General features: G+C 44.3%; 1 pseudogene across 1 annotated transcript in view; it reads left to right on the top strand.

Moving 5' to 3' along the window:
* Positions 1-16,823, top strand: part of LOC144101056 (Fanconi anemia group I protein-like) — a 63,201-nt pseudogene that overhangs the window by 17,444 nt on the left and 28,934 nt on the right. The window contains exons 13-15 of the transcript XR_013307933.1: positions 105-227; positions 2,588-2,656; positions 4,167-4,268. The product of XR_013307933.1 is annotated as a Fanconi anemia group I protein-like (transcript). The remainder of the gene's footprint in view (positions 1-104; positions 228-2,587; positions 2,657-4,166; positions 4,269-16,823) is intronic.

Here is a 16,823-nt window from a genome sequence, read left to right as displayed (position 1 = left end):
TGTACCATTTCATTCCCTTTAATAAGGTTGACAGTACACTCTTTTTTTTTGGTGGTCATATGGGACTTGAGACCAGAAAGTAACTCTTTGTGTTTTTCATGAAGCGGTCTGTGCAAGTATCCCAGCCAAGTGACTCCAGCTCTCACCAGTCTGTCTGCATGGAGCTGCTTGGTCTACTCAACAAGAGCCTCACACAACAGGGCCCTTTGCGCCAATTGCTGTACCAGGTGCGTGCACTATAAACACTGCACCATTACAGGGCATTTCGGTGAAGAGGGTGATTAGAAGGTTGATGCCATAAGGTTTAAGGGTTGCTTAATATCAAGCTGAAATATTTGGGAAGGAAGGGAGAAGATGCAGTTCAGAAGAAACTGCAAAATTTTGGCAATGTGCAGTGTACAGGATTTTCATCACTGGGCCTGCTGTATTCGCAAGCTCCTGAGCATGCATTGTCTTTATGCATCCTCTTTCTATTTGTAATCTGTCACTTGCAGAATTTATACTTAAGATTTGTAGTGTACAGGATTTTCATCACTGGGCCTGCTGTATTCGCAAGCTCCTGAGCATGCATTGTCTTTATGCATCCTCTTTCTATTTGTAATCTGTCACTTGCAGAATTTATACTTAAGATTTGTAGACGATTTCTGTAAAAGTTGCTGTCTCATGGTTGTGGAATTTATTCATCTAGTGTCGAAACCAAAAATCTGGAAACTATGGCACGAATTGTCAAAATGCACCTTGCTGCTATCTGACTGCACTTAGCCTGGGGTTGAGATGCTGGTAATGTGACGTGTATCCTTTTATCTCTGGTAACCTGCTTGTTTGCTCACTGTGACCTGATGCACATTCTTTTGACAGGCTAGGCATAAAGCATCCCTTTGATGTGTTTCTTTAGCATGCATCACAATCAACGCAGGTGAACATTCAGTGGCATATACCAATCTCTTTATACACATTGGTGTAGCAGTTCTCATGTACCAACTGTTGCAACACTTAATGTGCACCATAAAATGCTTTTCTCGGTTAAACTGTTAGCTTATTTGTGCTGAAATTTGGTGCAGAGATGGCACACAAGTCTTTCTGTTTCATTGCCACGTTTGGATGATGTACTTGCACGATTTGATCAGAATTACAAATCCGTGTTATCTGCAGCATCGGCAACTCAAAACAAGCAGCTTTCACATTTGATACCGGTGGTGCCAACTGGTGCCTATCTGAGAAACAATTGGAGGGAATGAGTGGCTCATTTGAAGATACTTTCTCGAATGCTTTAACAATATTGAGCAAAAGCAGCAGAAAAAGCCACTTCATTGGTAAAACAATCACTCCTCGGGTAGGCACCAGGCAGTGCCACCAGTATCACCTACGCGAAAGCTGCTTGTTTTGAGTCGTCGATGTTGCAGACAACGCAGATCTCTGGTCGAATTAGGCAATTACATCATCTGAATGTGGTATCAAAACAGAAAGATTGGCGTATGCCTCTCTGCGTCAAATTTCAACATGAATAAGTAAGCAGTTTAACCAAGAGAAGCATTTTACGGTGCATGTTTAGAGCTGCAACAGTCAGTCCAACCAGGAAAAAAGCTTAGGAATGGCTATTGATCAAAGCAGCAGCTCGTACCTATTCTATCAGGCAGTCGCATGTCAGGTTGCACTAAATGAGCAAACCAGCGAACAGAAATGTGCTGTGTACATCTCACGGATCTTGAGACCATGTGCCATGCTACCGACTTTACACTTCACCAATGACAACGCTACATTGAAAAGGAACTTGTAGGAGTCAGCTTGCACCTGAGAGGGCAATGTGCATGGTATCTACTGTGAATGTTTCCCTCTGCTGGATCTGTTAGAAATGGTATGCTTGAAATCTAAGGTTTGATGACAAGGCTTCCACATGGAAGCCAAAATGTCTGTCTCCTTATGACCCCAACCATTGGTGAGAGTTTCCTTTTTTTTTTTCCTGTTTAATGGTGTGCGTATAGAACTTGTAGTTGCTTAAAGGGTCACTGTGATGTTCTCTTCAGCGCCGATTAATCTGAATAATTGGATTACTTTTCTTTTTGGTTTTTCCCCACTGCCTTCTTGGTGTGGTTTGAACAGCGCTCACCTGCACAGAAGTTTGAAGCGAAAAGCTTATAGCACTCAGAGACCGAAAAATTTGGATCCATCTGATGTGTATAAAGGAGCTAGGTTCAAACTGGCTGCCCGTCCAATCAGAAAGGCAGCACCCAATCTGGATGCTACTTCATTTCCGTTGCCAAAAATCGCCGCTGCATTGCGACACCATCAGCTTGCAACAGGCATTTCTGGAGAAGATATAAATATTAAATGTTGCAGTTTCAGCAATCTCTTTGGGTGTTCAGGCATCACACTGTCCCTTACTTTGCATACAAAGAATAAGGACCTCATGCTTGATTAACGTCGCAGGGCCCCTTTAAATAGAAAAGGGGGGGGGGGGAAGGCATTAGGGCCTTGTGCATTTTGTTTTGTGCTGGTGCAATATCTCAAGTCAGACTGATTAAGTTTATTTTGTCTATTTTACATGTTATGGTGTATATCATACACACTTTATGCTTTCTGTTTGCAGGGATTTCCTGAAGTCATTGCTCAAAACATCAGCCTGATGGAAGTTGTGCTTGAGTTGTTCCTCTTACAGGTAAGATGAGCTCCATAGCACCAAAGTTAATGGTAACAGCCTTACATATTATCTTGGAAGATAATATGGAAAATAAATTAATGGCTGGCACACAAAAAAAAATTATTTGGCTGTTGAGTGGAGTTGAGGAGCCTGTAGGGAGGGCTGTAATTTTTTTTACTAGTCGTACCACTCCCGTTCAGAAATGAGGCATGAAATGAGAAATGAGGCCTGGAAAATAATTAAGTCGATCTCTCATCTTATTTGTGGACACTAAATTTGGTAGTAATTTGTTGGAAAAAGTGAACAAAAGTGCACTACTGTTTCGCGGTAATTGTGAGTAATCAGTTAAGCTGCGATTGGCACAGCCAGGAATTTGAAAGATCGGCATACAACACAGCACAAGGAAGGATGTGGAGTTTTTAATGCAGTTACAGCCGCAATACTTGCTCTGACCACTATTTTGTATCCTCTGAATTAGTGTTGCCTGCCTTGACAACAGGTATAGGTAGACTGGCAGCAGGAATGCAGGCAAGGAGAGAGCTGAGTAGTCCATCTCGGCAAAGGTTCTTTGTGCTCCCACAGTGCATCTTCTGACCGATTATTTACTCATGCGTCACTCCACCCTCGTTTCATGTCACCCAGGCATCCCTACACTTGACCGTATTCATCAGGTGGCATTAGTGTTCTGCTTGCACCATGATTCAGCAGCCTAGATCCCCAGTAGCTAGGTATCAGTGCAGAGTTGAGGGCCGCCGCGGTGGCCGAATGGTTATGGCGCTCGGCTGCCGGCCCGAAAGACGCGGCTTCGATCCCGGCCACGGCGGCCGAATTTCGATGGAGGCGAAATTCTAGAGGCCCGTGTACTGTGCGATGTCAGTGCACGTTAAAGAACCCCAGGTGGTCGAAATTTCCGGAGCCCTTCACTACGGCGTCCCTCATAGCCTGAGTCGCTTTGGGTCGTTAAACCCCCATAAACCAAACCAAAGCAGTGCAGAGTTGAGGGGAGACCGGGGGGAAATCAGGCTTGGGACTCAGGAGACGGATCAAAAAAGGTATTTTGGTGCACAAGTCATGCTGGTGAGGATGAACAGGGGAAGTTTCATGCCTGACTGCAAAGACATGGGCCGATTGTCTGTTAAAGAGTGCTTGCGACCCTCGTGCTCCTGGAGAAGCTGCTATTGTGTTTAGAGGTTAGAAAGTCCTAGATTACATTTTATATGCGAAGCTACCTGGAATTGTTCATTGCTGTCTAGGTTAGAGATAGTTCAGCTTCTCGAATTTCACGTTAAAAAGAGTCCACAGTCGTTTTGTTTAAATAAAAACTTTTGCATAATAAAGCATTAGGATGCATGTGCTGCATATACAAATTGTGCTGCTGACGCTAGAAGACTACAGCAATGACATGCTAAACAGACCTGTATATGCTCTGCATTTGCGCTGAGATCAGGCTGTCAGGAAATGTTACAGTTGAGTTCCATTAATGCAGCACTGTTTATTCATTTTCCTCTGATTTTTGCTTTTTTTACAGCTGCAGAAGTACTATGATGGAAATGACAATGCATATCCGCCACTGAAGTTGTCATGAGTTGTCCAGATCAACATGGACAAAGCAGTCTTACAAGAACCTCTGGTTTGTCCCTTTCTTGCAAAATACTATTCCTCTCATAAGTTGAAATTAGTGAGGCATCATCATTTCCTACGGTTCTATGTATTGAATGTTTGGGTAGCAAAGCGCTCTTAGTTGTGCAAAGGCAGTGCATGGGCACTTTTTGGCAGCTATTTCATTAGTTTAAAAATTGGAATCTAACAATCTTCCAAGCCAACAACAGCAGAACTTAAGTGTATCTGCTAAACCACCTTTCTCAATGCTTATTCGGTTGCTTCAGAGAGTAAAACCATGGTAATTTTATTCAGGACATGTACTAATGGAGTTCTGTTATTCGTAGATGTAAAGTGACCTTCAGTTGTCACCTGTAGTACTGCTGTGATACAAAAGTGGCATTTATTAATTTTTGCTGCAGTGTACGTCCTGCCAACCTTTAGTTATGTACTACTCCTTAACAGCCTTATCAGAATGTGGGAGGCCTACACATTTGGTGAATTAGTAAGTCTATGCCAATATTCGATAATTTCGAATATTTGGTTGAATACTAAAGTATTCCATTCCATCAGAATGTTTGGTATTTGAAATCTCGAAGTATTCTTCTCAAGCGAATAACGTTCCTGAAACTCTTGCTTCGTGTGGTTTCGGATCAGCGTATCTCTCTCGGGATGACACCGCGGCATGCAACCAAAGCCCCAACTCTGGGCCATGTGCCTGCACGTATGCCAGAGCCAGTCTGCGCATGCTTCTGGCTACAGACGCGAGCAGGCGGAAGTGCGGTGCCCAGGTCTCTACCTGCCAGGTGTCTGTGGCCGCACTAACCGCGGTGCACACGTGCTGTAGCCGACACGGCAGTCGCGTGGAGCCAGGGCGCATGTGTTGATTGGCCCCGATGTGGCTGGCATGCAAACAGCTGGCCGGTGTCTGGCACCTTGTGGCGCACTCAGAGTGATTTGCGCATGCGCAGTGGCTTTCCACAGAAGCAGATAGCGATAGCGGCCACAGATCACGCTACGCTGAATTTCTCTAGTTGGAGGATGCACATCTTCCTTGACTTCCGCGGAACGAGTCTCAGCTGACTGCAGGTGCCACAGCCGCTCTTCTGCGCGCAAAATTTGCAAATCAAGCGCGACGGCGCAAGCACAAGAGTAAGCTAGCACGAGGCACATGTGGGGGTGTGTGCCCCGTTCCGACACTTGACGCGGGGTGGCGCTGGGCGCGCGGTGCATATGCCTAGCAGGTGTTCATGGAGTCATCACTTAAAAGTAATAACTGCATAATAACGCGATCACAATGAAGACCAGCAGTTGGGGGGTCTCATAGATTGGTCTCACACTCCACAAATGCGTCGGCCCTGCATGTAGATCGACTCCCCCAATTTCCGATGGTCGTTTTTCCAGGACGCCAACACAGCTTCAGCGAGTGTGACAAAGCTTCAATGCATTCTCTCTTTTTTTCATGTAATTGCCGTGCATGTTAGCAAACTAACATGGTTTTGAACGTGCCGATTGTGCTGTTCAACCTTTTTTGTGGGCTAGAAGTATTTTAAATATTTGCTTCGAATTTGCTTTGAACTAAAAAAACACTGTTTGCACATGCGTATGAATTATGTACACTTGCTATATTTAATGCTACCAAACTGAACAGCATATCAACCACTTTCCAGTAAGGCACAAAATGCAGTGGCTAAACATTCCTAAAAATGCTTTCCCTGTATGTCCTTTACCTTTGCTGCTCATTTTAGCTCGAGAGCTTAACCTGCTTGCTCTAAATTGTGCATCTAATGTCTTGTGATCTGACATCCCCTTTTTTCTTGTGTTGGCAATGATTTTCAGAATGGAATAGGCTTGGGCGGGTTGGTAATTCATTGTAACACAGTAATCATAGCGTGGGAAGAACGCAGGATGCTTGTCCCGTCTCGTCTTAATTTTGTGTTCTTCCCGTGCTATGATTACTGTGTTACATTGACAATGATTGCCATTCACATTACCACAGACTACAAAAACGGTTTGGGCACTCACAACAATGAATGAATCAGGACTGTTTTTATATCAAAGAAATTTGCGGACGATTTAGCGTGGTTAGGCCAGATTTGAATTAAGGCGCTGCAGTGGCTCAGTGGTTATGGTACTCAGCTGCTGACCCAAAAGACGTGGGTTCGGTCCCGACCGCAGCAGTGACATTTCAATGAAAGCAAAATGCTATAGGCCCATGTACTGTGCGATGTCAGTGCACATTAAAGAACACCAGGTGGTCAAAATTATCTGGAGCCCTCCACTACAGCGCCCCTAATAGCCCGAGTCATTTTGGGACATTAAATCTCATAAGGAGCATCAACCAAATGTGATATAAGTGCGCTAGCACTTCGGTTTTCACTTTGGTTGTGGTTTCGAAGCTCGGTCTCCAAGGTTCAGCATGCTTCAGACAAAGGTACGTGAAATCGGACTTAAGCTCTGTCTTAAGGGTATGACACAATAGGGTGAATGGGGTAATGCCCATATATGAAGATGGTCATTCTCTACTTTATATTTATAGATCCCTGGGAGTTCTCATACTCCTCCTGGCACAGTGGTGCTGCGGTTAAGCGATGCACCACTGCCCTGCGATAGCAGGTGCTGCCACCAGTGGGGCTTGTGAGATCCAGGTTGCCTCTCACGTCCAATCATTAGTTGAACTGCTACCTGCCACGGTTGGCAATTTGCTAACAATCCGGTGGGCAGGTTGTGATGGTGTCACAAGGTCACTTGGCCTTGGTGGCTCACCTGCCATTTAGGGGGGCCACCTAGGGCAGGTTGCCCGCAGCTCGGTGGGCACACAGAGGGACCTCACAGAAAACGGCTAAGCTACTAAGTGGAAGCTCTAGTGCTAACGCTTTAAAAAAATTCAATGCCAATTACACAACGGGTAATCAGTGCTAGCTTGCATGAGGATAACGATATTACGCACATAAATGTAAGCCCATATGAAATGGCTGCAGGGATGCAGTATCATTACGAACACAAACTGCCTCGCCCAGGGACCTTTGCTGTGTTTGTTATCGGAAAGTTATTGTGCGATACCAGGCACAGGCTGTGAGGTCTGGGTGGTGATATGATCGTGCTCCCGTGCGGGGTACCCGTGCACGGTGCCCCATGCCTCCTCCCGGTCACACTTGGCTACACAGATGGTTTTCGACAACAACAACAGACACACTTTGTCCAGGAACTTTCGCATTAACAGCTAGTGCTATAAAAAATAAAAAAAGCGTAGTCAGCTATTACAAAACAAATAAGGCATCAGAAGTAACATTTCTCTCAGTTGTGCTACCTAGTTGATATTGCTGCACAGAAGAGGATTATAGACTATATAGAGGATTATAGGACTATAGACACCGCATTTTTGCTAGTGTGTTTTCTTTTTTAAAAAATGCTTTAGACATTAATATACATTGCATCAAACTGTGACATTCGCCTACGACCACTAAATAATTTATAATTGAATTTCTTCTAGACGTAGTTTTGGTTTCAGTATCATCAACCGAACGATGGCCGTGATGTGTAGTTGACCTTTAGTTCACATGAGGCACGAAAAAAAATGACAGTACGTATAACTGCTGATATATCATTTGTTGTCATTCCAGCTCTTAAAACAGGCTGGCTTTAAGTGTCGCAGTGAATTTAAACTGTCTCAGCGTTTAGTATATTGCGTGTTTTTCGTGCCTCATGTGACCTAAAAATCAACTACTCGTCACAGCTATCATTCGGTTAATGAAACCGAAACAGCATGAGCGAAGAAATTCAATTATAATTTATGTAGCGGTCGTAGGTGAATACCATGTGGTGATCCATGTATTCTAATGTCTAACCCATCATTTGAAAGAAGAAAACACACAATGAAAATTAGGTGCCTATAGTTCTTTAAACGATTTCCCAATCACGTTTACACATAAAAAAACCTGCATGACACTTTAAAAAAATGAAAAATTAAGAGTACAACCTAGCTTGAAAATATGACTTTTACTTAGCAAGATTGTTGCTATTGTTGCATGACAATTGAATTTTCTCATGTGTTCATCATCTCCTTTATGCTGGTTGTTTTCTACATCCTCCTAAAGCAAGCATTCTAAAATGGTTCTGTGGAAGCTTTATGTTCTTAGGAGCACTTATATCCCCCCCCCCCCCCCCCTTCTCTTGCCCTTTTCTTTCAGTCTCTTAATTTTATTTATTTATTTATTTATTTGGGAGATACTGCAGTCTCGGAAGACCAAGCAGGTGGGCGCATACAAATTTTAACATAGCAATGCTTAGAGAAGCTTACCTGTAACGTGAGCGTAATTTTAGGACTAATCATATCGTAACTGCTTACAGCAGACTGTTTCACTATACAGCCAGTCATTATTAATTGAATTTGGGAATATTAACGCAACAGCATTAAAGGCCCCATTCTCCAGAAAATCCACTGTTGGCATGGGGGCATTGGCATAGCGAGTGAAAAAACAGTTGTTAAAGCATAGCATTTTTTAGAGTTATATTTCTTAACATTTATGCTTTTCAGTGTACCTTTTGTGTCAAGGAAGTGTATATTGAAAGCAGCCCACCTTTGTGTCGATGAGTGTAACAGCAGAGAAGTAGTAGGCTTCATATCTTGGCAGTGCCCATCAGCCACTTGCTTTAGATCAGCACAAGAAAGATTACTTTCTTACACCTTGGGCTGCATTTGTCTTTCGCTGCTCAAATTTTCTAGGGTGCAGTTACACCCACCAATCTTTTTCCACATTGGGATACTGAAAACATGTGTTTCCAGAGACCAAGAATTTTGTCTTACAAATTTTTCGCTATGCAATGCAGCCATTGTGGAATTGGCCAGCTGGGGTACTAGGCTTTCTGTTGTGCTAAAAAAAATAAATGTCCTTCAATATCAATTGTCTCTCTCCATTGTGCTGCCAGGTCAAAAAACAGTTTTGCTGTGTTGTTTAAAGGGAGACCAAGGACAAACCTATCCGCTTTTTTTCTTCGTAAAACTTTATTGTTTGGCTCTTTCTGGCTCAGTTCGCATTTGTTTGTCAGCAAAATCTGCATTTCTTGCTGAGGAAATTGGATTTATTTTTTTTCCCAACGCTCGATTTAAACTCGGGATGTCAAGACCGGCTAGAACTCCATTATCACTGTTTGGAAGTGAATGGCAGTGTGGCCTTGCCTCAGTGATTCGCAATCAATGATTGCTCTCAATGCTAGCAGTTTGCTTGTGAAAATGGGCAGTGGTGGTGATGTCTGTATTTTATGTATTTTGTTTTGTAACCTTTTCTAGCTTGCAAGAGCTCCATTTTTAGTTATAGCAGCTTCTTTGTCGTATAGAGCGGTGTAATCTGTTCATACAGGCCAACTTAAATATGTCCTCACTGTTGCCTTTAAAGCAGTACCCAGGCAAAAAAAAAAATGAAACCAGTGGCCTCAGTTTGGCTCTCAAACTGTAAAATTTCCAATTGTATGTTTGGAACCCATTGGAAGCTCCAGTTGAGACTTCCAATTCAAAATTCAAACACCTATAACAGTACAGTAAAAGCTCGTTAATTCGAACTTCACGAGACCGGGATAAAAGTTAGAATTATCCGATGTTCGAATTAGCGAATGGCGTCGAAAAAACTGTTAAGAACCATTTACATTACGGTTTATGTACCGTATTTAGGGCGACCCACATGGAGCGAACTTGCGCTGCGGATTTTGAGCAGCGCGGCGGAACGCCGAAAATGGGCGGCTGCCGCCAGACCGCTGCCGCCAGAATTTAGAAATGGCGTGATTCTATATGCTTAGTAAAATGCTGAAAAGAACAGCTGTGCATTTACAATTAAGCTATTATTTTTTCAGTGACAACAAAGAGGACGAATTATTCTTTGTGACCGTTTTCTGAACCAAAATAGTTAACCTGTTTGAACCTCTCGCGCTTCCTGACGTCAACCGACGTGTAGTGGCTAAGCCTAGTAGCTTTCAAAATCCAGAAGCATTCTGAACATCTGGCACGTTTCAGCGCTAAAATTTTGCGCTGCGGGCATCTTCAGACAAAGCGAAAGCTTTGTGCAACTTTTGTTTGCCGTGAACACGAGGCACAGTGTAGTGTTAACGGCGAGTCCGTGGTGAAGCGAGAGGCCGCTTCGGCAAGCGCGGCTATGTTGTAGAAGCAGCCGGAAGTCAAGACGCTGTCGCACCCTGATTGGTCCGCGCTGACAGCCCACGTTGGCTGCTTCCGGCCAACAGCTGACCGCCGGGCTACAGTGTTCTAGAAGGTTCTAGAACACTGTAGCCGGGCGATTCTAAAAGCTGGCGTCATGATCGCGGCTGACCGCGTGCTTCAGTTGGTGACTGTTGGGTGGAGGGATGGACGACACTCGCAAAGGAAAAAAAAGTTTTTCGCACGTAATTTGTAGAGCCCATCCGAAGTCATAGCCTTTCATGGGCGTTGGCTGGGACCGCGCCAACAGTACTTATCCGTATTTCTGAATTAATAGAGCTCGAATTAACGAGTATTAATTTGCGAGTTTCGGAGGCTGCGCGGAAATGAGGGTATGCAGCCGCCACCGCTGCCACCAACCCATACCCTCCGGCGCCGCTGGCCGCCGCGCCGGTGATGGTGCCATTTAGGCTTTACCCACTCTTCCACGGTTTTATCTGGTTCCATCTTCTGTCCCCGTTTAGGATGTGCGCAGCCTCTAACTAAGCGGAGGTGCATTTTTTGGCCACATGCCGTGTGCCAAGCCGCTCAGACGCGGCACCGCGTAGTTTGAATTATCCGTCTCGCTTTCGAGTTAACGGGATTTTTTATACACAGATCTCTATGGAGCTTGGCCGGACCAAGTAGTGTAGTTTGAATTATCCGAAAATTCGAATTATTGAGGTTCAAATTAATGAGCTCAAGTGAGAGGTCAAACTCAAGTGAGAGGTCAAAGTGGACCACTGGTAAGCATGCATGACATATGAACCATAGGAACACTATAGGAACACAAAAGGTTCCCGTGTGCTGTGCGATGTCAGTGCACCTCAGGTTGTTGAAATCAACCTTTAGCCCTCCATAATGGCACCTCTCATTCTTCTTTCACTCCCTCCTTCATCCCTTCCTCCATGGTGTTTGGTTTGGTTTATGGTTTAACGTCCCAAATCGACTCATGCTATGAAGGACACCGTAGTGGAGGGCTACGGATAATATCGATCACCTGGGGTTCTTTGCCATGCACTGACATCGCACAGTACACAGGCCTTTAGCATCTTGCCTCCAGCGAACTGTGTAGAAATCACTAAATCAAGGAACACTGTAAGGGAGGGGCACACCTCAGTATTCAAAAACGGTCATGCTTTTCTTGTGACCAAAGTGGTTTTCAGTGATACTTTCAGTGATATTCACGAATTTCTCCCTCTCTCCCGTCGATATTGTTCGATCCAGATGTTGATGTGGAGTGGTAGAGGGCGGGTCTCGTGAGTGTACTTCGCGACTGGTGAGTTTCAGACAGGTGTGCAGGACTTCCGACGTTGACACTTGGAAGGCTTTCCTCAAAAAGTTATTTATTACAATATGGACAGAACTGATTTACATATGCCGAAAGATTTCGGCCTCTCCGCTTTAACTAAACACAAAACTTTGAACTCCCGCGACTCCGGACTACTGTCGGCCACTACACGGCCAACCTGTCCGGCCGCCGCTCAAGGAACTCGCGTCTCCAACTCCGCGGCCCCAGGACCACCACCAGCCATACACACGACCGATCTGTCCGGCTGCCATACACCAACCTCCCTCGCTCTCTTTCGCGTGCACTCATCTCCTTCCATTCCCGCCAAAACTAATTGTCAGCCAATAGACAACTTTCCCGCCACCTTTCAGACGCAAGATATCACAATGCAAAAGAGAAGCACACAATATAAAACACACACCTTGCTGCAAGCTGCCATGGCTAACTGGACACATATATATAGTACAGATGGGTCTGAAGCTCAGTTGGTTGGTGAACACACAAACATAGCACACGGGAAGACCAGATGAACAGTTTACACGTCTTCAAAGATCTTTTACCGTACCAGTTGCGAAAATCACCTTAAGGCCCATGTAATCTGTGGTAAGCGGATTGTTACACCGTTTGCAGCATTAAGATAAACTACCCCAAGCTGTTAAAATAGTTGTAGAGCTGCAAACAGCTTATTGCTTTGCTCTCAGGTGGCGGTGCCATTTGCTAATATTCAAAAATTAGCTGCTGGTTCTGGCCATATTTTGATTTGGTATTTTGTAACTGCTATACTTCGTCTCAAACATAGCAGGCAACGCTGCGAAGGTTGTAGAAGTAGTGCGTTCGCAACACCATATTACTTCGCCACGTATCATTTGGTCTTCTCGAAGCCTCGGTGAATGTTTGGACGAAAATGAAGGGCGGTATAAATGAAGTGGTAGCACCCAAATCACAGTAGAAACTGCAAGGCGCTAAGTGTTCGAGCCCTCTAGCTATAATTTTCACCAAGTGTCGACTACTTTTTAGGCGCGGATGGAATAAGAGCAATTCGCCCTCCGAGCCACACATCATACCGCCATATGTCATTTACTTTTCGAAGTCTCGATGCGTCACAGAACGAAAACATGGCAAGAGGTAAAACGAAGTGCAGGAGGTTGCCATTCATGGTACTTGAGATTTTCCACAACGAAATATGTCTATGGTCACTGTGGTTGTATGGCAAACTACTTTTTGGGCGTGTACTTAGCCTGTGCGAACAGCGCCAGCTTTGGCAGCGTTGCCTGCTATGTATGAAACGGAGTATAGCTCTAAAAAATTGCTGTGCAGCACTGCTTGACGACTTCAGTGTTTTTTGCCTTCTGAGGGCCCAATGTGAAATGACATTTTTTTTGCCTCTATATCTACAGCGTGCTGCTGTCGATGTCGGCAGGTTCGACATGGTGGGTCTGCAGAGTTTTTTAAGTCTCATTATAAAATATTTTTTTGCCTTAGCTGCAATTGATGTGGGGCGGAAGTAGTCTTTGCATTTCCACAAACAGTACTGCAGGCCTAGCATAGCATCGAAATTTGCTGTCCCTACTTCTTTAACCCCTTAACGGATACATTTCTTTTTTTAAATGGTACCAAAGCGGTCATTTAGTACTCCTACTGGAAAAGTCTGCTCTGGACATGCCTTGAACCGAACACAGAGTGCCAGAAAACGCAACCTGGACTCGTCAGGAGGACCCGCCGCGGTGGCTCAGTGGTTAGGGCGCTCGGCTACTGATCTGGAGTTCCCGGGTTCGAACTCGACCGCGGCGCCTCCGTTTTTATGGAGGAAAAACGCTAAGGCGCCCCCATGTGCTGTGTGATGTCAGTGCACGTTAAAGATCCCCAGGTAGTCGAAATTATTCCGGAGCCCTCCACTACGGCACCTCTCACTTCCTTTCTTCTTTCACTCCCTCCTTTCTCCCTTCCCTTATGGCGCAGTTCAGGTGTCCATGGATATATGAGACAGATACTGCGTCATTTCCTTTCCTCAAAAAACCAATTATTATTATTATTATTATTCATCAGGAGCCAGAAATGATAGTGGGTTAAGGTATTGAATTAGCTCAGCATACTTGAAGAGACAGCTTTTGCTGAACTAGCACTGATATTTGCTCAGCTTTATGGGTTTTTTTTTTTGGAGTTAGAAGCGCCGGTTGCAGAAGGGCGAAAGGGCGGGGCCGTTCTATATATCAAATGACGTGGGAAACTGGAGTTCGATATACTGCATGACTGTCATATACTTGTACATAGGATTTTCAAGGGCAAAAACCGGGTGTTTGTCATTGCCAATAATTCGAAATATCTGGGTTCGATATATCCGAGTTCAACTGTATATACCCCCTTCACTGGCTGACCTCAATGTGGCACGATTTTTCCCAACTACAGTCGTACCAAAATTGTGAGCAGCCGTTTGTCGTACAGCATACGGTTTCTCGTTGCATATAGCTTAAATGTGCTTGTCAAGTTAAAGGCTAGCTTGCAACAGGTATTCGAACCGGTGACGTATGCACCTTCAATTGTATGCCTTCCCAGACTCTCTACCTCTTCCCTTAAGGTGTGGTTGAGGTGTGCACCATGATGTGAGACAATTACTGCACATTTCCTTTCCTCAAAAATTGGCTGAAGTTCAACCTGGCTGAACCTAGTAGACGAGCGAAAGCAAAGCTGAATCTCAGCTCTAAAGGTCAAGGTCAAAGGTCAAGTGACCACTGGTCATCGATCAAGTGGTTGCTGGTCATTAGCTATGACCATACCATACAGGCATATCATGGCTGTGCTCAGCAAGACACATAGTCAGACCTTGATAGTCTTGGGAGTGTGTGCTTGGTTTGACCTTGGTCGGGCTTCGAAGTCAAATGCGCAGAGCCAGGCGAAACTCGGAGTTGTATCTCTCTAACACCAATTTTCGTATCAAAATTGTTCATAATACACCGTTGCGGATGGTATTGTACGATTCTTGTTACATATAGCATGCGTCTCTTAGTCAGGTTGGAGGCTAGCTTGCGGCAGGTATTCAAACCTAGTGTTTGAGTGTTTTACTCAGACCTTTGTGGATTCAGCGTCCGGAGGCACATCATCGTTCCATTTCTCAGCACGCAACCTGCGTCGAGGTTGAACACTCACAATGATACACAAATGCTTTCGCTTTCACAGCACGTAAGCAGTCTTAAGTGCCCTGTGAATTTTTTTATCGCAGTATTGGAGTGCAGTTACATGCTGGCCTCTTCGGTTCTCTAAAATAAGCAATCATAACCTTATAAGTTGCCAGGTGATGGCTGTAAACTACACTCATAATGCAGCATTTTGTGCATTTTTAAAAATTTTTTTCAGCCCTGTTCTTTAGCCTTCTCTTGGCTGACTGAATCAGCAGTTATGTGTGTAGTGCATTTTCCATGTTGTTTTAGTATTATGGGCACTTTTGCCAGCTGCAGCTCACTAGAAATACTTGGATAATCTTTTTTCTTTTTCTTAATTTCAGAGTGTTTCTCGAGGTGTGCAAGCAGCAGGCAAAAGAATCTGATTCTGACGTCGCTGCTATCTGCATTGAAACTCTTGGCAGTGTGCTTTCTAGTGTGACAAAGCATCATGTTCATCATCTGCCACTTTTGCTTCAACTTTGGGTATGTACCGGCTATGTTTGGGCATTTGCCTGTAGAGCCAGAAGGGCTGCTCTAATTGCTGAAATCTGCTTCCAGGCATCGAATGTACTGTTTGCTTTCCCATAGTTCAGGGTACTTGAAAGCTTATCCCAAGCCTGCTTCAATATCTTATGGTACTTTCAAATGCATAAAGGGGCCCTGAAGTACTTCCCACTGTGTCTGCTGTTTTTTGTTTTTTTCCTGACGCATTGTCTTCTCGCAACATTTTTATGCTGGTAGAAAATAGTGGGTCAGTATGTTCTCGTGGGTGCATTTTTTGTACTCCAGATGCTGAGCCAATTACGCACGGGTCATCCGTGGCAAAATAAAATCCACTTTCACAAAGCAAATGCATGAAATTTAGAGATGGTTAAAAGGAATGTGTGAAAGAGTTGGGGGGGTGTTTCCAGAGTCTCTTTGAATTTTTTGACAGTACGTTTTGCTAGGCGAGTGAATATGGCTTTGTGTTCCATCTCTGGAAGCTTTTAAGTCATTGTTTCTGGCGTATTGCAACACTGTTTATGCGGGATAATTGTGCCATTAATTCCCATGCACTGTGATGCATAAAATTATAGTGCTTCACTTGTGGATACTACTTCTGTTCATTTGATAAGAGTATTTATTTAGTGTAGCATTCCAGCACTAAACCTGTTTGTTCTTGTCTCAGCATTTTGTTGAATATTAGAAAATCTGTAAACAAGATTTTTATGGTTCTGTAAGTTGTGCGGTAGTTTACAGCTGCGCAAGTATTGAGATTTTCCTCAGCATTAAACCACTAATGCTAATGATAGTGGCTGACAGTGTCATGGGCCGTGTGACAGGTGTGGTCAGTTGGAAAGGGCACACTCAGTGAAAAGCCTAGTGAGCTTGTGCAAGCATAATTATAGCTGGTTGTCCCACAGAGTACTTTTGCATACAAAAGATGTTACAATAGTGTGTTTTACAGTAGTGTGTAGGCCTGGTAAATGAAATTTGTGGGTACGTATATTAATAACTGTGCCATAATGTCACCTGTCCCATGCAGGGGCATCTGCAGTATGCAGATGATGATGAGTTGTGACACCACGGTTTCCCGAGCATCCGCAGGGACATCCCTGCAGGGGGATGTTGGTGAGCAGTGCGTCACCACTTGAACCGAACTGCACTACCAATTAAACAAGAACACAGATTTTTAGGCGCCACTTTTGACAAGAAACTGACAGTTCTACCACACATGAATAACACATGAAAAAACGGTGGGGGTCTGATAGAGCATGCCTTTTGCAAATCTATCGCTCTCTGCTGATGCGCTCTAAGCTAGACTAGCGGTGCACAGTATGTGGTTCAGCAAGAGTGTCCTACTTAAAACGATTTGACCCTATTCATAATCTTGGTCTGCGCCTATCAACTGGAGCTTATAGAACGTCCCCGGCAAACAGCCTTTATGTTGACACTAATGAGCCCGCTCTA

Source organism: Amblyomma americanum, chromosome 1 (genome assembly GCF_052857255.1).
Source record: "Amblyomma americanum isolate KBUSLIRL-KWMA chromosome 1, ASM5285725v1, whole genome shotgun sequence".
Taxonomy (NCBI): domain Eukaryota; kingdom Metazoa; phylum Arthropoda; class Arachnida; order Ixodida; family Ixodidae; genus Amblyomma; species Amblyomma americanum.
This window is presented reverse-complemented; position numbering and strand designations above follow the sequence as displayed.